At 37.1% G+C, this 26,273-nt stretch overlaps 1 protein-coding gene across 4 annotated transcripts in view; it reads right to left on the minus strand.

Moving 5' to 3' along the window:
• The window catches only part of LOC148657308 (E3 ubiquitin-protein ligase HECW1-like), a 119,535-nt gene extending 103,779 nt beyond the window's left edge, over window positions 1-15,756 (minus strand). For all 4 annotated transcript variants that reach the window (XM_088643388.1, XM_088643389.1, XM_088643386.1 and 1 more), the window contains exons 1-2: window positions 15,557-15,756; window positions 4,203-4,276 (exon numbers count right to left, since the gene is read on the minus strand). The gene's annotated coding sequence lies outside the window, so the exon portion shown is untranslated. The remainder of the gene's footprint in view (window positions 1-4,202; window positions 4,277-15,556) is intronic.
• Between the last annotated feature and the right edge of the window lie 10,517 nt (window positions 15,757-26,273).

Consider the following 26,273-nt stretch of genomic DNA (forward strand, 5'->3'; position numbering starts at 1 on the left):
GAGGCCAATCAAGAAGTGTGAAGTCAGAATAGGTGTAGAGAGGTGTGAAATGAAACTTCCAATGAATGGAGAAAATTTAAAAGAACAGTAGTCTGTCGTGAAGAGAAGGGAGAATGTGTGATCCTAGCTGCAGAATAATTTTGGTTTCGGTGGTCTTTCTGATGTATGAGTTCGGAAAACCGTCTATGAGAACACAGACGGAGAGATTAGAGTGGTCGTGGCCATCACTTTTCCATCCTACAGGATGATCCCTCCATTGGGGCCCTCTTTTCTGATCGCCCCATCATCTCATATCGCCGACCACCTAATCTGCGTAACCTCCTTGTTCACAGCTCCCTTGACCGGCCTCAACAACCATCCACACCAGGCACTTTCCCTTGCAACAGAGCTCGCTGTATCACCTGCAAGTACACATCCAACACCACACTCATACAAGACCCCTCAGGACAATTCCGGATCACCCAGATGGCATCTTGTACCTCCAGCAACCTTATTTACTGTATCTCTTGCAGTAAATGTCCAGCCATCTACATTGGAGAAACAGGAAGGAGACTCGGAGACCGCTTCAGAGAACACGTCAGGGCTGTGAAGATTAAAGATCTCCCCAAGCCCATTGTTTCTCATTTCACTTCTGACGGCCACAACCACTCTAATCTCTCCGTCTGTGTTCTCAAAGACGGTTTTCTGAACTCATACATCAGAAAGACCACCGAAACCAAAATTATTCTGCAGCTAGGATCACACATTCTCCCTTCTCTTCACGACAGACTACTGTTCTTTTAAATTTTCTCCATTCATTGGAAGTTTCATTTCACACCTCTCTACACCTATTCTGACTTCACACCTCTTGACTGGCCTCTCTTTCTGTCCCCTGCTCCCGCCTCTCACTCCTCCTAGGCCAAAGACTGATACAATGTCAATTTGTTTTCATTTTAAAGAGCGTTTTTATGTGGTGGGCACCACTGCAAAGTTCTTTATGAACTAAAAGAATGGTCAATGGTTAAATGTGTCCCCCAAAACAAGCATAACACTACAAGTATTTTTCAACACGGTGCAGTCTGACAATGCTTTTAATGTCATTGATTGTATTTTTTTTGCTGTAAAAATTAGTTTACAGAAGGAGAATCTCAAGATTGTGAGTTCTTAGGATAGATTCTTTCACTTGAGCCAAAAACAGTTTATCAAACCTAAGTATGATATCTGAGAACCTCAAAAAAGGAAGAATTACATTTTAAATATTGAATTATTTCGCAACACGTCTGGGTCAGCATAGTGTAGAGGTACAGTAGGTCTCTGGACTAGCTAAATGGTAGCTTGTAAATTCAAGTCCCTGCAGCAGACAGTACTGTGTACCTTCACCCTAGCTGCCCCAGTCCACCACTCTGACGTCCCATCAATGCTCTCTGATTGCTTCCAGCATGGAAACCAGGATACATTTTGTCCTGATAAGCTGCTGTGGGTAGCACCAACATTATTTTCCTATTACATACACTACATGTCCAATTATGGGCAATAATTGTAAATTTTAATTGCAAATTTTTACAATGGGAAAATTCAAGGTTAGGACCAACATGCTATCCAATGTTATCCAACTTTTAGCCTGACCTTATCAGATCTCACCAAGTATCATTGGCCTGGTGAGTACTGGGAAACCAGAAAAACTGGGTTACTACTCTATGTCCTGTTGGTAGACCAGTAGGTGCCACTATCTTGTCTCCATAAGGTTTCTCCTTAATTCAGTTAGTAAGGCATTTTCTCACTCTCCTTCTAACTATTATTAACATGTTTCAACTAAATATGTTGAGATTAACCGGTTTCACTTTTAATCCCGATTAAAAACATCACGGTCTCCAAACCGTGAGAATTTTAGAAGCGATGGGAAAATTCTATTTTAGAAGCCTTGCATTCCATGTGGCCCTGAAAAATTAGTCTAGTGAGTGAATCACGTGTGTGTTTTTAATATAAAGTAGTTTATGTTTTATTTGCGGGACCAAAAGAATATTATGAAAAAAAAAACTATAAAATGTTTAATTATGCTACTGTATGTGTTGTGTCTTTTTTCCCTTCTTAGGTCTCAGAATATATTTTTTAAAAAATCGTGAAACTGTGATTATTTCCTGAAACTACAATCACACCACCAAAATCTCACACCATGGCATCCCTAGTTTCAGCACTGCAGCAGAAAAAGGTTATGTTGTGAACTATAAGAAAAAACCCGGAAAACACTGAAGCTGCTCCATAAACTACAACACAGGTGGAAGGCCCACTCTCTGTAACACTATGCACACCACCACCAATCATTCAACGACTGCTAATCAGATCAGATCAGCCTATCTAATTCAAGGAGATGATACTGCAAACACTTCTACTATTGGTGTCTATTTTGGTGTCTTTGTGGCTGTCCATCACATGTTTTGTTGTAATGTAAAGATACTGTATACAGAGGTTGTTACTTTATGAATGTAAACACACAGTCCTTTTTAATGTGAGTATAAAAATCAATTTATACTTTTATTTGTAAAAGACCTCTTGTATGAAACTAGTTCATTTTAAATCAGAATTACACATAACGAAAAGTATTTAAGAGCTATGTTAATGCTATGTACAGAGCTTTATCATTTTTAGTTGTTAATTTAGTGTCAAATCTGGAGAAATTTAATGCTATTTTCCATTTATAATTAGTTCATTAACTGTAAGCACCTTTTAAAAATAATCATGCATTTAACTAAGAATTGCTTGTTTGCCGCATTAATCAACTACACAAACAATTTGTAACAGTGTCTGTTGTGACAGTTTATTTTTTCCCAGGATTTGTGGATAAAAGAATTGATTTTGTAAGTACTGGATTACAATTCCAAACTACAGAAGCAATGGGGTGTTCAATAAAGAACCTGATCACCTGATGCAGACAGTCACTGTGTACACAAACTTAAGTAAGTATAGCAAACATTCTTAGCCAGCATGTTTACTAAAACAAACACAGCCATCAGTATCTATATTTATGTGCATATCTTTCATGTCAGGATATTTTCTCCCTATATTCGGTTACTTCTTAAACTTTAATGCGCTTTTTTGTTTACAGTCCACATTTTATTCAAAATAAATAGCTGTTAACTGACATCCACATGGACCAATTTCAGTCGGTGCCGCTGATACATTAGTACTAATAGTTAAAGCTCTCTATACACATGTAAGATTAGTGCAGCCTCCGGGAGCAATAGCTCATGTTTTGTCAACTGTGGACAGACATTATCAGGGGCTTTAGGCTGTAACACTTCACAAACAAGCTCTAATAACGCAGGAAAGGAGATGCACTGCAAGCCACTTCACTTGCTGATCCAGCTGAAAGTTTTAGAAATCCATGACTGCAAAATAACAGTGAATAAAGAGATCAAGCAAACTATCCATCCATCCATTCTCTAATTGCTTCCTTTAATTCAGGATCAGGAGGGAGCCAGAGCCTATCCTAGCAACCCACAGACCCTAGGTGGGGTACAATCTGGATGGGACACTAGTCCATTGCAGGGCACACACACAGACATGCACTCACTCATACCAGAAGCCAATTAACCTACTGTACCAGCATGTTTTTGGAATTTGGGACGAAATTGAAGCAACAGCAGAAAACCCATGCGAACACAGAGAGAACATACAACCCAGGGCCTCAGCGTTGCAAGGCTGCAGTGCTAACCACTGCACCCCTGTATTTCTGGAACATTAAAGACAAAATAAACAGTTTTCAAATGTTCTGGACATTCTTTATAGCCTCTGTGCCATAATCTCACCCACTCAGTCAAACTACAACGCAGAAAATGTAATTTTTCTTGAAAAAGCATAAAACCTTCCTATGTGAAAAATATTTGTCAAAGCAATTCAAAATCATTAAATTTACATTGTTCATAATTAGTTCTACAGTGGTGGATGTTTACACTTGAGATGAGATAAAGGTTTTAGAAGGTCAGAAACAAAGATTTGCTTCAATTTTAGGTTTCATTTTATTTTGTGGTGAACATTATCACAAATAACTACAAAAGAGACAAGGTTTTAAGAGACAGGTTAAAAGGAACCATGTTGTAAAAAAGGTACAGTAAAAACATAGCAGCATGATGAAAAAACAATGCCTGATAAATCAATCAGGATTCATACCCTCCACCTCCAATTTTATAAGTATAAAAAAAACAGAAGAACAAAAAAAAACTTACCAGTAAAACACACAAGTAAGTCACGTGTTCTGTGGTGACGGGAAGAAACTGTTTTGAAAATCATGCAGGAAGAACTGGAAACCATGTAAAGAGAAAGACACAAGAGAGACAATGACAAAAGCCATGGAGCAACAGGTAAATAACTACTGTAGCAGCTTTTGATTAACTGTGTACTGTATACATCATAGTGTCTAACTAAGTAATCAAATGGAAAACAAAACTTAAATGAAAATTATATCCAATACTTTTTTACATATATACAAAAGTGTCTCTTAAAACTATATTGGGGAACTTTATATGATAAATTACACCACAAATGTGAATAACTTTCCTAAAACCTTCCACCACCAGCAGGAATACTTGCATCATCAACATTTTGTTAATTTCATGGTTGTTCAGCTCTTTTCAAATTGAATCTTAAAATTCCATAAAGGATTAAATTATAATCCATACCAGTTTAAAGTATTATTTATATTTGAAAAAACTGAGAAACTGATTACCACAAAGCCAAACCAGTACTTACACAGTTTCACAGACGGTCAATTTCTGTCACGAATAAGATAATACAAAGGAATGTGAGCGGTTCTTTTAAGTCAAATCCTTCTGCTGTAAAGTAGGCCAAATTACTTTCTCTTGTTCTTAACATTTTTTCAAAAGACTAATAATATAGCTAAAATACTGTAAACACACTACAGAAATTTCACTATTTAAACAGGTTCAGCTCTGTGAATGGCAGAGCAGATCCCAAACGCAGACATACAGTATGTCTCAGACATGACACAAATGAGTGTTAATCCCTGCATACTTCAAGACTAGTCCTCTGATACAGGGCACTCTGAGTGCAGGTGCCAGTGCTGAGTTATAAGAGAGGTTAATAATATTAGACCAGAGGTGAAATAGTCCAGACACAGTGGCACACTTTGCATTATCCTTAATAAAAAAGATAAATTTCAATGCCTATTATACCCTCTTGACAACAAAAAGTGTTCCTTGATATTATTAAGTTCATTTCACCATGTCAGAGAGAGCATTTAAACACACTTCATAGGCATATTCAATAACACTCACTTGATCACAAAGCATTTGTGACTTTTATCTGCATTCTTTTTTGCAAAATAGCATGGGAAATAGATCTTTTCCGCTTATTATAAAACTATGCCAGACTCATTGTTGTGACGGGGACATCCCTGCTTTGTTGTTTTTGAAGTTCTGATAAGAACTTTTAGCCCCTCTGCCCCCCCCAAAAAACACTTCTATTTGAAGTTTAGAGAAAAAGATAAATTGAAAATATAAGTTGTAAAAATTTGATATTGTTATTCCAAAATGATTTAATGCTATATACAATTATATTAAACATACAAATACAGTATAATATAAACCACTTTATTCATTATTTTAAAAATTAGCGATCATATAATTACTATTACTGTATAAATAAAAGTTTTGAAAATAATCCAAACTGGAAATCCATTGTGTTCTGCCACCTAGTGTGAACCGCCATAAAAAAGGACAAAGTTGCAGGTGTAAAAAATACTGTATCTTTTAAAGAGCACTTTAAACAGTCTGACAGTCTGCTTACCTGAAGAATTATAATTCTGTTAGATAAACATTTGAGTTAAGCAGAGACTGGGCTGAATGCTAGGGAAAGTAAAACTAGGACACACATCTTTATTCAATTAAAGCTATTTTCTTCCAACACCAGCTACTTAAAGCACAGAATGGCGTCTAGCTGAAAGCTGAAAAAGCATCAGTACTAAATTCTACTTCATAAGAACATTTCTGAAAAACTAAAAGCAAGAAGATAGAAATGACGGCAAAAATAAAAACACATTAAGTAGACATTGTCCTAATGCGGGCAATTATAATGTTCAATCTTTTTCTATAATGTTTCACTGTTTATGGGTGTGTAAATGAGAAAAAAATGTGCACTGGTTGTTCCCAGTCAATGCTGAGGTACTGTACAGTACGTAACAATAAGTACTAATTATCAATAATAAGTGTTTTCTTTTACATTTTCTAGTTAGCTGTCAATATAGCCTAAACAATTCTTAGGAAACAAACAATTCTTATGCTGGATGTTCTGTAATTATTTTAGCCTTTCTTATTCATTGTTATGTTGGCTTTGTTTCTTGACCTTTATGGCTGATGAATCAAACACACAGTTATATCAAGACACACTTTAGGTGTAAATGTGCATGTTAGCCTGTGTTACTTAATTTATCTTTGCCCTTTAGACTTTTTTTTTCCGAATAGGATATATTTTTATACCATACAGCATAGTGCCTAAATATCCAGTGCTAGATAGCAGTGAAGTAATGATAGTAACGAAACAGCAAGACAACATAGGCATCAGAAAACAGCCCTTGCTCAAAGTGCTTGAAGTGAATGTCCTGAATATCAAACATCTTTACTTTGAAACAGTCATTCATGAAATGATATGGAAAAAAACTGAAACCAAATTGTTGAATATCCCATTGATTTGGGGATTAGAAAATTGATTATCTGCTCTTTATCAGTACAAATCTTATGAAATATTGTATAAACTGCATTAAAACCCATCTGTCTCCACACTATGTCATTTCAGTCCAGGAAGTATTGTCCGTATTTTTGCTTTTTTTAGGGCAGATCTCTCGGTTCCTTGATTGAAACCTTAATTGAAGGAAATGATAACAGGATTAACTATCTCCATCCATTTTCTAAGTGCTTTATCCAATACAGGGTCACAGGGGAGCCAGAGCCTATCCCAGCAAGCAACAGCCATAATGCAGGATTCACCCTGGATGGGACACTAGTCCATTGCAGGGCAGACAGGCACACACTCAATCCAGGTTCAACTTTCCCAGAAGCCAATTAACCTTCCTGTATGGAAACTAAAGCACCCCAGGTCTGGAACTGAACCCAGGGCCCCAGGACCGAGAGGCAGCAAGGCTAACCACTGTGCCATTGTGTTGCCCTAGAATAACCCATTTTTAAAAATACTTCTTTGTCAATCATCTAGAATAATGCAATGTTGTTTATTAAAAAATAACACCATATCAAAATCACTAAGTGCGATTTTTTAATTACTTTTTTTCAAGTCCATCACCATTTTCTTATTTTATTGCTAAAAGAATACACGATAGGTTGATCATGAAGCTACAAGTATATCTGAACACACAGTGAGGTCTGCTTAAGGTTCCTCATCTGTTTATATGCTCATATGACTGCCTACATTCAAATACTCAGATCCATGAGAAGTCTATCACAAATGCTGCTGTTACCGTACTTGTCCTGCAAACTGATCAGTTTTCCCAGATGCCAATTAACCTACTAGTATATCTTTGGATTGGTCAGCAGCCATATCACCCTGCAACTCACAACTAGTAACCCACTGAAGCTAAGCAGGTGTGAGCCTGGTCAGTACCTGGATGTGAGACCTCCTGGGAAAAACTAGGGTTGCTGCTGGAAGAGGTGTTAGTGGGGCCAGCAGGGGGCGCTCACCCTGCGGTCCATGTGGGTCCTAATGCCCCAGTATAGTGATGGGGACACTATACTGCAAACAGGCGCCGTCCTTCGGATGAGACGTAAAACCGAGGTCCTGACTCTCTGTGTCCCAGGGCATTTCTCGAAAAGAGTAGGGGTGTAACCCCAGCATCCTGGCCAAATTTCCCATTGGCCTTTACCAATCATGGCCTCCTAATAATCCCCCTCTATGAATTGGCGTCATTACTCTGCACTCCTCCCCACTGATAGCTGATGTGTGGTGAGCGTTCTGGCGCACTATGGCTGCAGTCGCATCATCCAGGTGGATGCTGCACATTGGTGGTGGTGGAGGGGAGTCCCCATTACCTGTAAAGCGCTTTGAGTGGAGTGTCCAGAAAAGCGCTATATAAGTGTAAGCAATTATTATTATTAAAAGGGGAGCAAGAGGAGAAAACTCATATGAACACTGGGAGAACATAGAAACTCCACACAGATAGCTCTCCAGGAATTGAACCCAGGGCCCCAGTGCTGCAAGACAGCAATGCTAACCACTTTGCCCCTACAGGATGTTGCCTTGGTATTAAGCAATGAAGTTAAAATGCTTTCATTTAATACGGTTAAAAAAGGCCACGTCAAACAGACTGACATGTCAGTTTTAAACTTGAAAGGTCATATGACCTATGATATTTGTCTTGTCATAGAAATGAACCAAGAGACTCCAAAACCAACATAAAAAATAACCTGGATGATTTCTAGTGGAGAAGTCACTTCATTGTTTGAGATGGTAACACTTAACTAACCATATGTCTATATGAACTGATAAAGCACCAAAAATATAAATGTGTATATTTGCTTTGTACATGAAAATATAGATTTTCCTAATTTAACTGTTTTTTTATGCCCTGTAGCCCGCAGGTAGGTGACCCAAAAGGAACAAAATGAACATGTGTGTCACAGAGCAGAAATAAGGAGTAGTACATTGACAACGACAACCTGAAATCTTCCCTTACAGCCAGAGGTGTATTTCTGGAATGCCATCAATTCAGGCTGAAGTTTCGAGACCCTTGCATGCTTTTTGTCACAATAAATTCCTATTAGTCCATGCTAAATTGCTGCCTTTGTTCTGTTCATTATGTTTCTACACAGAAGCTACATTCTCAGTGCTTTTGTATTGAATTGCTCAATGTTACAATTTACAACCATTCCAGAAGTCAGCTGTGGAAGTCAGCTTTTTTAAAATAGATGTAATATGTAAATATGATACATCACAACACATAATTTCTTAACTTAAATGATAAGTTTCACAGGTGGGGAAGAGATGTGTATTTTTCAGCATACAGTTGTCAATTTGTACATCCACATGCTATCTCACAAGGCTATCCACGCTCTCATGGTAACAGGATAGTGGTTGGTCAACATGTCATCCCCACACAGTCACTTGGATATCACTGTCATCACAGAAGCTCTAGTTTCAAGAAGCTTCCTTCATCTTGATAAACACACAAAAAGTCATGGCTCAGTGTGACGGGTGTCCGTGTTAATATTTTCGTTATGGAGAACAGTAACAAGCACAGTGTATTCTTCCATTCTGCAAATAAAACTGAAACCAGAAATACTCACATATAAATAAGACACACTTACTAATAAGTGACATTCTGCACTTAGTCAATATGTCAATTCAATTTCAAGCTTGGCAAGGCCTACAGAGCACTGCTGGGTTTACTTCACCCTTAGAGTCACCTTACATTTTGTGCCCTTGGGTTTTTCCCCTCCTGACCTGCTAAAAGAAGCTCTCTGAAGTCTGAACTTTAGTGGAAACTGTACTGTGGTTCTTTATAACCAGATTTTAGAAAATTTAAACTAAATGCACATACAGTAATTTAGAGTTTGTTCTTCTTGTTGTCCTTTTGTGAATTGTTTTGGGAGAGCCATGTTTTAATGCCAACCTGATCTCTGCTTCTTTCTCTGGCACTATACATGGAGGCCTGGTTCTGTAGCTGTTGTTAAGGATAGATGTAGAGAAAATTCTAGTGCAAAAGGTTAAAGTGCCATGTGTCTCAATTTTCTTCTCAGTACCAGAGTGTTTCCTCTTGTCTATGACGGGTCGGCCTAAAGGGCCAAGACTAGCAGCAAACAACAAGAGCAACAGAGTATGCACACATGCAGCTAAGGGAATTACAGTATGGGAATAGTCTCCCAAATAAAATTTAAAAATGAGGCAGCTAACAAAAGGAACGTCTTTAATTTTACACTTTTTACAAAGTTTGTGGAGGTGAAATAAATCACAGAAGAGAGTATGGTCAAACCTACATCAGCATAAAGGCAACAGGGTTACTACCAGGTAATAAAAAAATGGAGCTCAAGATACAAGACACCAGGCACAGAGCAGTTGAGTGATTTACTTCAGTTAATAGGCTATCATATCACTAAAAATAAAATTGATGACATATTGTGAAATGTGCTTCAGGTATGTAATTTTTGTAGTCACTTAATTTGGGTTCACCAAAAAAAAACTGGGGTCATATAGCTCATTAATAAGAGATGGTGTGAGGGTCCTTTGTGTTTGTTAGAGCTGACTAATCCCAACCCTACCCCCAGGGGTGCTATACATATTGTTCAATGCAGTTTGGAGAATTCCAGTCACAGTCACAGTCAACTTGTGACATGACCTATGATCAATGACTTAGGCTTGAACATCTGGATCCTAGAGATAACCCTAACCTCTGAGAAAGCACCATTATTGTTTTTACATGCTTAGAAAGATCAACAATAATATTTTAAATAATACATGTACTGTATTCTTTGGGAATATTCCTGTGTCACTTCCTTTAAGACAGCACAAAAAAGAAAACAGCTTAGGAAAAAATAATGTCTTATAATATCATTTTAATAAGCTGAAAGAGGTGAAGGACTGACAAACCCTTGGGGTTTTTAGCTAAGTCCCAGCTCCCAGCTAGTAGTTTGCCAGCTGGTCTAGTGAAAAACTCTATAGAGTTACTATTAGGTATGAAAGTATTGTGATCATCCATGCACTACCCACAGTCACTTCAACATTCATCCTCAGAGCCATGGTGTAATAGTGATCATTGTCCATATGAGCCAACTACTGCACAGTATTATTACTGTAAAAAGCAGGCCCTCCTGCAGCAGGCCATGGGACTACAGCCTGGACTCCTATGGACCCCATTACTACAGGGGCATGATGATCACATTCTTCTTTAAGCCCTGTTCCATCTAATCCTTAATTAATGAAATGATAAGGTCAATTAAAGGAATAAAGTCTTGCTAAATTGAACTCCTGCGACGGAATAAAATTAAAAGGAACAGCAGGGCCAAGGGTGCCCACCCAGGCTGAAGAACAGATTTATCTCCCGATCGTCTAGTTTTCAAGTAATTCTGTCTTGACAGGTGGTTTAACACTGTATTTTAAGAAGTAAAGCAACACACTGAACCTCAACCAGTCTGGCAAAAAGTGAGTTTGCCATTATTGTTGATTGATTCTGTACAAGAAAGATTTTGCAAGTAAAGTTTGTAAAAATGTTGAGCGCATGTGAGTGCCTCAGCAAATTACCATAAAAGATGTACATAACAGTATTATGTTATATATTATATATAACAGACCTCCAGGTTTGATTCAAATACAGAAGCTAACTTGAGAATAGACGTTGGCAAGTTAGAAATAAGAAACTTAATTCAAAAGTTATTAGATAAAAGCTTACCTTTTGATTGCTTAATTCATTTTTGAAGTCATACAGTAAGGAGGTTTGACCAACAAACCATCTTATTCTCTCTCTGTTCGGAGGTATGTGGTACAGTAATTATGATACAGTGGGAAGTTACAAATTAACATGCCTATACATCTTTTTGAACTGAACGATTGAAAAGGTATATATGGAAGATATATTTTGAATATATCAATAATATAGTAATGGGAAAAATAGGTCTTTAAAAACATTATTGACCATAATAAGTTTAGCATTTTATCAATAAATCACCTGAACACAAAATGTGACAAAGATCACCATTACTAGCAAGACAAAGGATGATTTCAATTCTATTCCCCTTTTTAATGGAGATAGACAATAATGCTGTTTAGTAATTCCTAAAAAAAGTGGAAAATGTTTAAGAAACATCTGGTAGTCAGCTGAATCAGAGCAATACAAAATTTTTTGCTTGAATATGGTGCTTGACTGCTTCAAGCACATGTCTTGTGAGATTTGTTGCCACTACTTTTCTTTAAAAAAAAGAAAATTACACTTTTTGAAAAAGTAGGGGCACTATCCCGTATCTTGGCAAAATTCCACACTGTGCTACAACAAAGGTTACCTAAAAAGTTCAGTCTTGATTCCATTCTTGAAGTGATTTCACAATTCTCCCCTCTGATCTGCTGTGTAGTGAGGCTTCTGACTAGTGTTGCAGGTAAGTGAAGCACTTCAGTGGTAGAACAAAGTGTGTCCCTCTCATATTCAAATCTCTTGGAGGTCCTTTAGGATTAAGTGCTAAATAAATGCAATTTTGGGGTGACTTTAGACTTACAGTACTTTTTCTGTACTTTTAAATATCTTACTTTCCTTTGCTTAGCTCCAAGGGCTACATATTGAAAAGCAACATACTGTATGCCTCTTCTTCAAAGAGAAACTTTATTCAGTCACAATCTTTCTTCAGAAATGCTGAGCTGAAATATGCTTTCATTCATTTTACTACTTATTTGTCTTTGCCACCTGGCCTTTGCCATGTTTTCCCACCAGTAGAAAACATCACATACAGTATGACTGACCTTAAAACTCTACATGTTTACAAATAATCCAGAAACCACAGTTTTGGATCTGGAAAACAGTACAAATATTGTATGTAGAATATTAAATGGAGTGATACAGCTGATGCTCCAGAAATTGCTCCAGTAAAAGAGTGTCTTGTAAAAATGATTCACAATTTAAATATTCACAATTTATCTTTTTAAACTCATTAAAGTGACCCTTGCACCAGTACGAGAGAAATGTGGCCAGTTCACACTTCTGTCTGAAATGTGCAAGTCAAAGACATTTTACCATTAACCATATGCCATCCCACAAAGCTAACATCTGAGTTAGCACGTAATGAAGGAGTGATTTACATGTGACTGACAACACAACTCACAGGGACATTGTAAGTCACAGGCAGGCATGACTGCACAGTAAATTGAGGATGTTCTCACTGACTTATGCCCATCCAGCCCTGGTGATACTTAGACAACTGTACATTGCCATCTGGAAATATACATAATATTATGTACATAATACATAATCACTTAAAGGCACAGACCTGGATTAAAACACTAATCAAAACTTATGTTTATCCATAAGCAATGTATTTGTATGATTGTGCATCACCTTCCTAGGTGATAAAGTACACACACAATTTAAATTAAAAAAATATATATTTTACCAAGAAAATAGGTGCCTGAGCAAAGTGGCTGTGATGTGGAGAATTTGTTGAAAAATTATGCTACCATAAAATGCAAAAGATTATTAAAGTGATCAGCACATACCTGTATATGGCCATCATTTCACATAAATGTCATCTAATTGTTCTCAGTTTAATGATATGGTTGCATTAAAATTGATTTAGACGGTTGAACATGCCACAGTCCAAACTCCACAGCATAAACACACAACTCAGTAATTAATGCAGTATTCAAAGATCTTTACAACCTCTATCTAATTGCAATTGCACTTATGCTTTGGTGCCCGGTATACTCTATGCAGCAAATAGACAATAAATAAAACAAACTCTACAAATTATGAGAAATTATATTTAATATTTTTGTGGATATTTCCCAATTACACATTAGTCTTTTTTTCCCCAAAATTTAACACCGCCATCATTAATAGTGTATGGGATATTGTTATCACTGGATTATTAGAGTAAACTGTAAATATGCAAGTGGGTGTTATAATCACTCCCTTAAAAGTAATAATGCTGTAGTACAGTACTTCAAAGTGAGTTGATAAATCAAACAATAGTCCATAATGTATCCTTATGAGAGATTTTTCAGGAAAGTTTATCTGAAGAAACTAGTGGTGTGTCAAATTTCAAATGCTCAAGTGTCCAAGGTGAGTCTTTGTAATTTGGTGAAAAGTAAATATAGTCATTTGTACATAAAGCATAACTGCAGTACATTACTTTGTACTTGGAATTACAGTAACTGTCTCATTAGGACCTGTGATTCCCACTGGTGGAAAAATACATTCCATCACCTGCTGTACCACATACTAATAATTTCCAAAAGGAGCAGTTTTGGATATTACTATATATATTACTATCCCACTTTTTATGTTCCCTGTACCATAGACACCATGTGTGAGAGCTCTGAATTTTTTTAAGTTCCCTTTTTGTAAGGAGCATAAAAATAACTTCATAGACTCAATCTAAATAGACTCAATAGACTCAATCTAATCATAGAAAAAAGCAGGTTTTCTACTTTCATACTGGAATAATGTGTGGTGTTTCCGTTTAAATCTCTCTATACTGTATATCTAGAAGCACAGTTACTGTTTATGACTGAAGTAGAATGAGTACAGTGTATGAACAGAGGCAATAATAAAATGCACCTTTAACATATGATGAATTACACTCAGACACTAAAATGTCTACAGATCCACAGCTTACACCTTTGTTGCTTTATTCCCCAAAATTACTTAATAAAGATATTATTTTTCTTTCTAATCATTGTCATAATATGTATAAACATGGTTTAAATTCCATACTGCAGTAGCAGAAATACTAACAACCTGCTCAGAACTGTCTGTTAGTGGAGAACACATACAGCAGTCTGCCTATAGTTGGGCCATCCACCCATTAGCACTGACTCTAATATCTGCAAACTCATCTCCATCTGAGTGCCTCAACTGGCCACCTGCTCTGCGATATCCAAGGGGCTTTAATCCTGTTTCTAATAATTAATTTCCTATTCAGAAACGATACCCTTCTTTTTGAATTGCCAAGGGGCACAGTTAATTAGCAGATAAACCATAAACTTGTCCTTGCAGTGTAAGGTGTTTCGGGATGTGAGGGTTGGGGGTGGGGGTGGGGTTTTTTTATATTCGTTCTGGGGACAGTCTGTGGACAAATGGTACACTTGCTGAATACAGCAAAATTTGAGAGCTGCATTAAATCTCTATTCAGTGCTGTAATAATGATAATCTTTCATCCGTAGTATGAAGGAGAAGCAGCAAAGCTTTTGTTGCTGCAGTGTTACGTTAATGTTACTAGCTTTTACATTAAGTCTTTATTACTGCGTTGTCTGTGAGTGTTTTAGTGTGTACAGTGGGCTCTAAATATTCGTGTACAAAACCTTTTTTTTTTTGCGAACAAACCTATACCCGATACAAACGGTAAGATATAAGAAAAATACAACATATTTTAACTCTCCCTTAAGAAAAAAATAGGTTTCATTCAGCTATGCTGGCTAATGCGGAGGCTTAATGTTGGGATTTATTTTTATAGCGTAGGGCACTGCTATCAGCTTGTATGTCTGTCCATTCTTATATTTAGTGTATTTTTTCCATATAGATCGCCTAACATAATATACAGATAGATATTAAATGTTCGAAGACCCTAACAGAAAAAAAAATCTGTGTTTGCTCATAAGACTAATAACAGGACGCTATTACTAGACTTCGGGCACAATTTATTGTTTGGGGAAAAAAACTATTTTGCTTTGATAAAGCGTTTTAAATACAAGAGCATTCACGCGCTTGCCGCAACGGACATGCATTACCTGATGCCATCTCTATACCGCACTGTAATGTCATGGAAGACTATAGACATCGCACGCACATTAGATTCAATATGTTCGTGGTTAACACGCGCAGAAGGAGCAGCATCCGAAAACACGAGACAATGCCGCTTACCTGGAATACAATCATCTGTGTGTGAATCATACTCCACTGAGAGAAGCTTAAATTCCAAACGGGTTTCTCATGGCTAGGTGTAGCAGGGTTTGCACAAAGCCCATATTCATTGACGCACAGTATCCCAGCACAAACAACAGATCCCTGACACTCAGTAGCGCTAGATAGTACATCCCGCTTTCCATCCTTCTGCCTCTCTCTGGGTACCAGGAGCTACAGCCAATGGAAACAGTGCTCTTTGCATATTTTCCTTCTCGATATCCGCCTCTCTACCGCCCCCAGACACGTCGCTTTTACTATCACGTAGAAATTAAATTGCCAGGCGTGTGATGTAGCTCACAGTATATTTCCTCAGGGAAGTAGAGTGTTGTTAAAAAATAACAAAAATATTTGTATGTATGTCTTCCAATTAAATGTGTCTGCATTAGACTTTTGGAGTTTCGTGGACAGTCCTTGTACTCCCTTTTGAAACTGATGGTGAGAAACAAATCTGTTGATGTGAAAAAGTTTGTTGAAGACAGTATTCAACTAGCTGACCAAAACATTTAACCATTGAACTAAAAGTCCTAGTTTAAGTGGTTCATGCCTTGCTTCACTTGTATGAGTCTTTTTTCAAGAAGTCGGTAGCACTTAGCTTACTACTGAGTTTGCCAGTATATTCACTATATATATTCAGGCAAGAGTAAAAATATCCCACCAAGAGGAATTTATTTCAAACTGAAAACAGGGTGTATGGAGCATGTTGCTCCACCATATTGTTGAAGACAATACTCTGGCTTTTTCAAATAATGGCTGGCTTCGACCAATTAGCTACTCACTACAAATAGTAGATGGGCCAAATGACCTCCTTTTGTATGTAGCCATTTGTAAATTCTTATGCCCTGAAAATCCTGCACTAAATAATGAAGAACGGTTAAATTAATTTAATGTGTAGTGCTTTTAAATGAATGCTAGATTTATTCATGTCCACAAAGAACAGAAACCAAAAGTGTCATAAAACAGAATGTTACAGATTCGAAAAGTATTGCTTATAGCAATTCTAAAATTGTCATACTTTAATCATTTAAGAACAGTGCACACAGAAGAGCAACAGTACAGTTGTAACAAATTTATGAGATTATTGATTCAATTAGCTTCTGACTTCCAAACTAGTATCTAGGTGTGTTAGGAAAAATGTTTGTCTCCATGATTTAACACTACTGAACAGAAATGATTGTCTTGTGTTAGATTATCTTATGTTGGACCTGTCTGATACAAAAATTGTCCTATGATTTCTTGTGAATCTTCTCACTATTTGTCCATTAGCAGAACGGTGTTAGGATACTGTAGTTTTAGGACCTCAGGACATGTCTTTTCAGGTTGTTTACTGTTTTTTTTTAATATTGGTGGGATTTCGGACAGAGAACCCAGTGAAAATGTGTACCATTCTCTCATGAAGAAAAGCAAATGAACACAATTTCCATTCCTTCCTATTTTAAAACAAACTTCTTAGTTTTTAATGATGTATATTTAATCATTTGTATGGCTTTATTAAGCAATAACTTAACTAATTCATCTTCTCTGGATTAAATAAGTTGAAACCTTTGGTTGTTGTTGATAATGAAGTGTTTATTTTCTGTGCTTCAACAGTGCAACCATTTGATATAATTACTTGACAAGAGGTTTTACATTGTCCAGGGGAAATAACATTCATTTTCATTACATATTGTTATGAATGATTTTCTTTCAACTGGAAATATCCAGTCCTATGTGTTATAAATGGAAGACAAAACTTTATTAATGTGCTTCAAATTAATACTGTATTTGTTTAGCTTTTTAGGATACCAACAGAACACAGTAAAATGCTCAAACACATAAGACTGACCTCAGTGATTTCTGTCCACCTATGTGTTATAGGTGTACTGTAGGTGTTTCAGCTCCAGCACCTTCTCCCTTAAAAACTACCTTTTTTTAGAAAATTGTCCTTGGTTTTCTCACTTGAATATGTCGTGATATATTGTACCAGAATAAGAATGTTTATTGAAAACATATATCACCACCAAAACCTCCCACTGGGATGTTGTGTCATATTCATCTGAAAGACAAAGATCTTATACTGCCCCTGATTGCCATTGCCTTGAGGGTGGACAAAAAAAAAAGGTCAAATGTGGAATAATTTAATCTGGTAAATGATTCTGGGAACATTTTGAGGCTATGAATAAAGCACATGATTTCGTTAATTTCTCAAGACAACTATACAGTCCATCACCTTGTTAATTTGCTAACTAAATACCTAAAAAGATTTATGAGACCACGCAGCAGTCAAATGTGTAATTTAACATGCATTACAATGTCTGTTACAGTATGTCGTGAAAATTTGTAACAGGCACACCAAAGCTGTCATGTAAAAAAAAAACAAATGATGATTCTTGGTGCAGATTTTAGATCTTTAATTTCTCTGTTAATGTTACTGACCTACCATTCTCATGGCTCATGGAGCTCATGGCTAATTGTTTTCATGAAAATTATTGATATTGGACAGCATTACCATTAGTGATCTTGCCGCACACATCCTCAGACCTGTATTCAGACTGTGGCATATTATACATGGAGTCTGCCTGTTCTCCTTGGGTTTGCAGTAGTTTTCTTCCATTTTTCTTCTGCCTTTAAAATGTTATCTTGGCTATGTTAGTGGTCATCTACACTCATGTCATGTCTTTAAATTGATGTTGTGTGTGGGGGCCCTGTCTTGCACTCCAGGTGGCCAGAACCTTAACCAGGAATGTGCAGCTCTCTGATTATGTTTGGATTGATAATGTTTTCATAAAGCTGAAATAAAAATAGCCACCTTTAATTGTCATTTTACATAGAACAAATTTTCTTAGACTTACAAGTAAATAGTAATTTTTGTAATAAATATCCATGCCTCTTTCTAAATTCAGGTCACTCCTCAGTCAGTTGCATTGTCCTGTAATAGCCGGGAATGATAAAGCAGATTGGGCTGAGATCAACTTAAAAACTGAGAGACTGAATTCAATAATTTGTTGAACATACCACTATCCAAGAAATGATTTAGTGACACTTTTCGAATGAAATCGAGGGAAATTAGCCTTGACTACCATCTGGATCTAAAGTCATATTAAGGTTACTGGTATGCTTATGAATAATTTGTGTCCTCTCAGAACACATAATATGATGCATGGACAGTTTGAAAAAATTAATATTCCACTGATTAAAGAGGGTAAGTGACATAATTTTTTTTAGATTCCTGAATAAGTGAGTGTGAATTAAGTAAATATCCCATTAAGAAAAAGACAGTTTAGAAGTTTACTTCAACCTCTTTATTACTATATTTCTTGCAAGACACATGCAATTAAATAGATCTAACTTAATACTGTTAAAGTCTCTCTGACACAGAGTGGGATTTTATTCATTAAATGATTATTATTTTTATTAGTCGTAATATTTGTTTTACTAAGAAGTCATTGATGTTTAGTGGAGACTTTCCGTGGGCTCCTGCTTTCATGAACATTAACTAGAATATAGATAAGATACTGATAATATTTAAGCATTCTACACTACAATATTAAACCATATAAACTTGTTTTGGACTCATAACATGAAAGTAAATATTTTCTTAGATTTGACGAATGTTAATTAAATATTAATTGATGTACTTAAACAATTACACTACTGTAACTAATTAATTGCTTAATTCTAAGAATCATCTCATCATCCCAGTACATTCAGTGCTACTGTATGCAGAACACCTGTATTTACTGACTCAAAAAATCTTGATCTTCTATAATGTTATTAATTTATTAATAACATTATAAAATGTTAATTGAAAAGGTTTGTCATGGACTGTACAAGGTCTTGAGCAAGATACATCATTTTTATAGTCTATTTATTCCATGGTCAGTTACATTTTTATTTTATTTGAAATATATATACAGCATAAATCAGCTTGTCAGGCTGTGAAAAACTCAATTTAGAAGACAGGTGACAATCTAACGCCAAGCAGAAGAACAGAGACACTTAAGAGCCATCCACTAGGAAAGCATATAAATGAAACTAATGGAAAGTCCACAATTGATGCTGTAACTCCCTCTCATAAAATGAGCTGAATCTTGTTGATATAAGAATCAAGCAATACAATACAAACAATACAAATCAAGAAGATCTGCTGCTCTGTGACCACAACATGTTCATTCATAATACACGTGTAGAGCAAAGACAGGGTTTGCTCAGTGCCTCAGTAGGTGCAGCTGGGGTATAAATTAATTAAAGACCCTGCTTTCTGGTCAGCAGGCATATTGTATCTCCGGTCTTAGACCCCTCTCACATCCGATGAGTGAATCTCCAATCCTCACGCTAAACTTTACCTTTGCTTAGTTTTGTGATGTAGTCTGTTCAATTGTCAGTTACTGTATCAATAAAATCTTAGTTGTTGAGGAAACTGTTAGACTGTCCCTTTTATCTATTGACACAGGAATAGAAGAATAATAGTTTTCCCACTTCACAAATGATATGAATTTGCTGGTAGTGCCATTGTTGCCATTCGTCAATGTTTTGGAAAATCACTACATAAGGATAGGTGTAGTGTCTGATATCTGTTCAGATTTATTTATTTAGCAGTCTTTATTTGGTAACACATTGCTTCATAAAGAAAATTATGACATCAGAAATTGTGAGTATTTATTTTCGGTGATGGACACTTACGATCTTTCTGTTCTGAAAAAGCAAAATCACTTCAGAGATAAGACTTTGCAAAACACAAGAAACAGTCACTTGGGACATATGTATTACAACTTTGAACCAATTAAATTCAGGATTCTGAAAACTTCTGGAAGGCAAGATTAAAATCTTAACAATCTTTTCTAAATTCTTTCTATGGTGGCTAGTTTGCTGGAGACGTTTGGCATTCACACGGTATCAGAGAAACTTGTTTAGTCCAGGATAGCACAAGAAACCCATTCCTTTCACGTTTTTTTAAGTGGCTTTCCCTAAAATAATAATAATAATAATAATAATAATAATAATAATAATAATAATAATAATAATAATAATAATTGTGCATTTTGCCTGCTATAAGTAAAATGAGTTGATTATATGGAAATATCACAATGTGTGCAAGCAATTTTACTCTTGGAAGTAAACAGAACTTCTTCCAAATATTAACCAAAATACTTGTACTAATATTGCATTATATGTCCTTTTTTGTTCATATCATATACATATAATATACTGTATATACAGCAACTGAATATATACATATTACATGTATATATTCAGTTTTTTAGTCAAGGGCAGCATGATAATACAGTGGTTTACATTACTGCTACATAATGCAAATACTACATATTTGGTCTCACTACCACTACACTACTTAGGGGTGGAGCGGTGGCACTGTAGCTAAGGATATGTGCCTGTGGCTGGAAGATTACCAGTTCAAACCCCACAGCCAGCAGAGGAATCCTACTCTGTTGGGTCCCTGAGCAAGGCCCTTAACCCCAACTGCTCCAGGGGTGCTGTACAATGGCTGACCCTGCTCTCTGACCCCAAGCTTCTCTCCCTGTCTGTGTCTCATAGAGAGCAAGTGGTATGTGAAAAGACAAATTCCTAATGCAAGAAATTGTGTATGACTAATAAAGTGATCTTATCTTATTTACTTATTTCCACAACATATTTATTGTTTCTATTGTCTACACTGTGTGGTTTTGTCTGTTGTACTGTGTGTGTCCCAAGAGATCAGCACGATTAATAATTCCAATGTATGTGTACATATGGCAATAAACTACTCTACTGTTTGGGCTTTATAATAGTACAAGAGTACATAAACTCAACACAGATAGCACCCCAGGTCTGGAACTGATCTCAGGCCCGCAGGGCTGCAAGGCAGACATGGTAACCACTGCACCACCTCTGCAGAACACAATGTTCTACAAATAAAATAACATTTTTCATAGTGATAAATGCAGTCATATAAAGGGAATAACATTTATTTTATTGCTGAATGTACCCACGCTGTATCACAGGGAGGAAAACAACAAATTAAATAATATAGAAGTTGATATATAAATCCTGGCTGCTTTAACTGACTCACAGTCAAAATCCACTTTTAGCTGGCAGAATGAGATTGTGAGGTGGCTGAGCTACAGGAGATGCAGTATTACAATGTACTAGGATGGGATATCTGCCTTAGGAAACCAGTTTGCTGTTTTCAGGAGGTATAGTTGTTATAGGGGGACCAGTGTTGGTACTCGTTCCTCTGGACTAGAATTTACAAACAAATGATAAAGTCAAGTTCAAGTTTATTGTCATTCATACCCATGTACAATTAAATGCTTACTTGTGTGTTTTTCTCACATGACAAATGACATACTGTAACAGATGCATTAAATATGACATACTGTAGCATTGACATAACAAATGACATCACAATTCTTGGAGACAGGAACATGGCAGCAGCTGTAATTTTTAACAGTATTTAGATACTGTAAGCAGCTGTGTGCAAAATTCAGCAGTGGCAGTATTTTCAGTTCAGAGCAAAACAGAGGGGTGTGACTGGGGAAGGATTTAAGAGGTTTAGTTTAGGAGTCTAATGGCTGTGGGGCAGAAGCTTTCTTTGAACCTAGGGGTCCGGGCTTTTATATTCTGCCTGAAGGAAGAAGAGAGAAAACTGCATTACCAGGATGGTTTTGGTCTTTGATTATATTATTTGCTGTTCTGAAGTAGCATGCAGTGAAGATGGTCTGAAGCAATTGCCATACCACACTTTAATGTATCCAGTGAGAATACTTTCTATGGTGCATCTGTAGATATTTGTGAGTATCTGTGGAGGCGCTGGTGTGCTCCCGTGATAACTTCATTTATGGGATGGAACCAGATCAGGTTGTTGGTGATGTTAATCCCCAGAAACCTGAAGCTGCTGACCATTTCCACAGCAGTCCCATTGATGTAGACAAGCATCTGGTCTTCTTCTTGCTTCCTGAAGTCAGCAACCAGCTCCTTTGTTTTGCTGATGTTGAGGGAGGGGTTGTTTTGGCACCATACCACCAGGTCCTTGACCTGTCCCGAAGCATTTTTCAGGACCCTATGCAGACGGCAGAATCCGGAGGGGAGTGAGACAAACATGGGGAAAAAGACTAGGATCTGGGCTGGAGGAAGAACAGGGGGGCGTGTCCAAGGTGTGCTTGTGCTCGGGAGGGGGGTGTGGTCCAGGGCAAACCAGTCCAAAGGGGGACTGTAAGGAAATCCATGGGAAGGCAAATGTTCAGAACTGGGTGGTGCATCCGTGACGAAAACAAGACAGAGTTAAAAGCTGGAGCGGGATGTGGCGAAGGGTAACGGGGCCAGGCGCTCCCAGCCCCGGACCCAGATGTCCATGTTCCAAAGCTGAGCATAGATTGGTAGGAGCATCTGGCTTTTGTAGGAAAGGGGTTAGAACCGGAGGCATGTGCAGGAAATCAAGGGTAAACAAGTAAGGGCTGGAGTGTCCTTAAGAGGAAGGGCTTACGATTGTGACATAACCTCTTTCCTGTACTCTGTTTCATCATTATTAGTGATCAAACCTACAATGGTGCTGTTTTCAGCAAACTTAAAAATGTAGTTGGAGCTGTGTCTAGCCACACAATGGTGGCTGAACAGGGAGTAGAGTAGAGGACTGAGCACACAGCCCTGGGGGGCTGCAGTGTTGAGGATCAGAGTGGAGGAGATGTTGTTGCCTATTCTCACAGATTGAGGTCTGCCCATCAGGAAGTCTAGGATCCAGTCACAAAGAGATGTACTAAGGGCCAGGTCTGAGAGCTTCGTGACTAACTTGGATGCGATTATAATATTAAAAGCTGAACTATAATCTGTGAATAGTAATGTGGCATAGGTGTTCCAGTATGGTGATCATTAACAGTGTTGAAGGAGGTGCCTTTCTTTGATTAAATATTAAAGCAAGACCCTGACTGTTTGATCATTAAAAATCCACTGGCAATTGTCCAGAGCAGGGATATTGGGGGTCCTGGCTAATTATGTCCTGGACCTGTACGGTTTAGTCCTCCAAATTTTCACTTAATTCCTTTGGTGAAGAATTACTCACTCCTTTACCTTATTTGTGTATCAAGGATGTTGGCACATAGTGGCTGTAAGTGTAGTGGGTTTTGCACTTCAGTGGTAAATGAACTAATTCCTCTCCTATGTGTAAATTGCCTTGGAATCCTTTGAGATGAAATGTCCCATATACATGTACTTGCAGGGAATTATTAATTGTTATATTATTAAAACAAAGAAATGAAAAACAAAAGCTTTGACTAACTACATTAAGACACACAGAGCTTACCATGCATGGTTAGATCACAGTCTCCCAGTGGGCTATCCTGATGGCTGCAGTGTGGTAGAAAGTGGTAGTAGTGTGGTTGAGCAGCACCTGGAAGGTTGAGGGGTTAAAACCTATTGGAGAGGCACAGTTGTTGAACTCTTTTCTAATTTGTGCTCTTTGTAGGATGCAGTGTTTTATGGAAATGTCACAATGTGTGTAAGCAATTTTACTCTTGTAAGGCAACAGCAATTCTTCCAAACATACAGAATATGTACATTACTTTACTGAGATTGCTTCACTTAAATGCTTCACTGTACAAATGGCTACAAATGTACTGCAAGTCCAGTGAAACAAAGAGCTAGCCAAAAGAACCAACTTATCAATAGCTAGCTTAGCTACAGTATATTTCCCCTACTAGTTGCGGTAATGGGATAACTACCCTGCAGTTACCAGGAACAATCCCTGTTCTAAGAATAGGAAAATATATTGTATTACATTGTTTTCTGAGATGTTAACAATAAGACCCTAAATGCATGTAATGAATACTCACCATTAAAAGAGAAAGGAAAGAGGTTATAATAACAGAAAACATCTAAAACAGAAAACAATAATGCACCAATGCACCATTAAACACATTAAGTAAAGGATGTACTGTAGCACTGACGATTGCACAGAACATATTAATGTGTGTTTTTACATAAAGGGCAAAAGCAGTTAAATTAACCATACTGAAAGGAATAAGAATCTCTCTGAATTGAGGTTCTTGACAACATAGATAATATAAGCGGATCCCTTGAACTTACACTCTTCTGCTAAAACCCATAAAACATTTCCGTTGTTAAAATTTCCATGAGAGGCACGACAAGCCAAATCTACAACTACTGTATAAGCGTGATGAGTAGTTCCAGAGAAGGCGGAGCACTTGTCGGTATGTTACATTCAGTTATCGAAGTGACAGGCCACCTAAACTGTAGGTCCTCTCCCAAATTAAATGTTTTGCTATTTCTTAATACCACTATGAAACCAAGATAAATAAACCCTTTAAATGAACAAAAACTGAATTTGAGCAATTTCTTAACGGTTAAATTCAGTAAATCCACCTGTTCTAAATGCAAAGCATGTGTTTATATCTTAGAACATTAATTTCTATTTTTATAAAAAACAGAGGGGCGGGGGGAGTCGCTGGCTGGCCGGCCGGGCTGACGATGCCCACCTCCCGGTTAGCGAGCCCTCTTTCCCCACTGCATGCAGCGGCCCCTGAGCGCTACAAGCTCGTTTGTGTGTCTCATGGAGAGCAAGCTGGGGTATGCGAAAAGACAAATTCCCTAATGCAAGAAATTGTATATGGCTAATAAAGTGGTCTTCTTATGTGTAAGTGTTGCTTAACTTGTACAGCTTTCTGTTTTATTACAGGGTACATAATATTCTTTATTTATAATATAATTTATAGAATAAAGTAACGTGCTTCAAGACGGCCCTCTGCTGGGTTGATTTAATATGACAATTCAGGGCAGAAGCACTAATTTTGTTAGGAATACTGTACTGTAGCGTCATCTCCTGGACTGTCATTATTACAGCACTTCTAATACCTGGTTTATTGCTTGATGTACAGTATAGATACTCTGAGCAGCATCCACATTCTCGCTCAGTATTATAGTACCACTAGAACTCAAAATAATAACAAATCATTACTATGAATAACTTAAGGCATTCCTGTTTCTTCTATGCTGCTAGAAGTGTCATCTTGCTGTGGATCCGGGTATTTAACAGGATAAAAGTTCAAATAAGAGAAGACTGATGAATTGACTCAGTTACTACTCAGAGAATTTACAGTATGTGAGAGGAAGTCTGTAAATTATAAAACCAATTTATGTAGTGCATAGTGAATATTGTGCAATACCAGAATTGCTCAGACACTGTCTCATTATTTTTGTTCCAAATGTCAAAGTAAATATGTTTTACTTACATATTCATTTAGAAAATAGTCTAGAAAACAGAGATCAGACATTTACCACCATTTTCATTTCTAAACACTTATAAAACTATATATAAGTGATTATATTCTATATAGATATGTGATGTGTATCACAATATAGATGTCTGCTTTAAAAGCATATTTTAATTGATTGAATGGGTGTGCTTCAGGTTCATCTTAACTTCTAAAGACATGCTGGTGACATTAATTGATGTCTCGGAACAACTCCTGTGTTCTTGTGTATGTCCTTTGATAGACTGATGTCATATACAGGGTGCAAGAGTCACCCTACATCCAGTGCTTCCAGGAGAGGCTCTGGTTGCTGCCAGTCTTACCAGTCATAAGCAGTTTTCTAAAAAACAGATGGATGATTAAACTGTACAGTTTGGTGACATGTCCTTCCTCCATCTCTGGTAGATTGCATTAAAGAGGTATTATAATTTTCCATTAGA

The sequence above is a fragment of the Lepisosteus platostomus genome, chromosome 8, assembly GCF_059453375.1.
Source record: "Lepisosteus platostomus isolate fLepPlt1 chromosome 8, fLepPlt1.hap1, whole genome shotgun sequence".
NCBI lineage: Eukaryota > Metazoa > Chordata > Actinopteri > Semionotiformes > Lepisosteidae > Lepisosteus > Lepisosteus platostomus.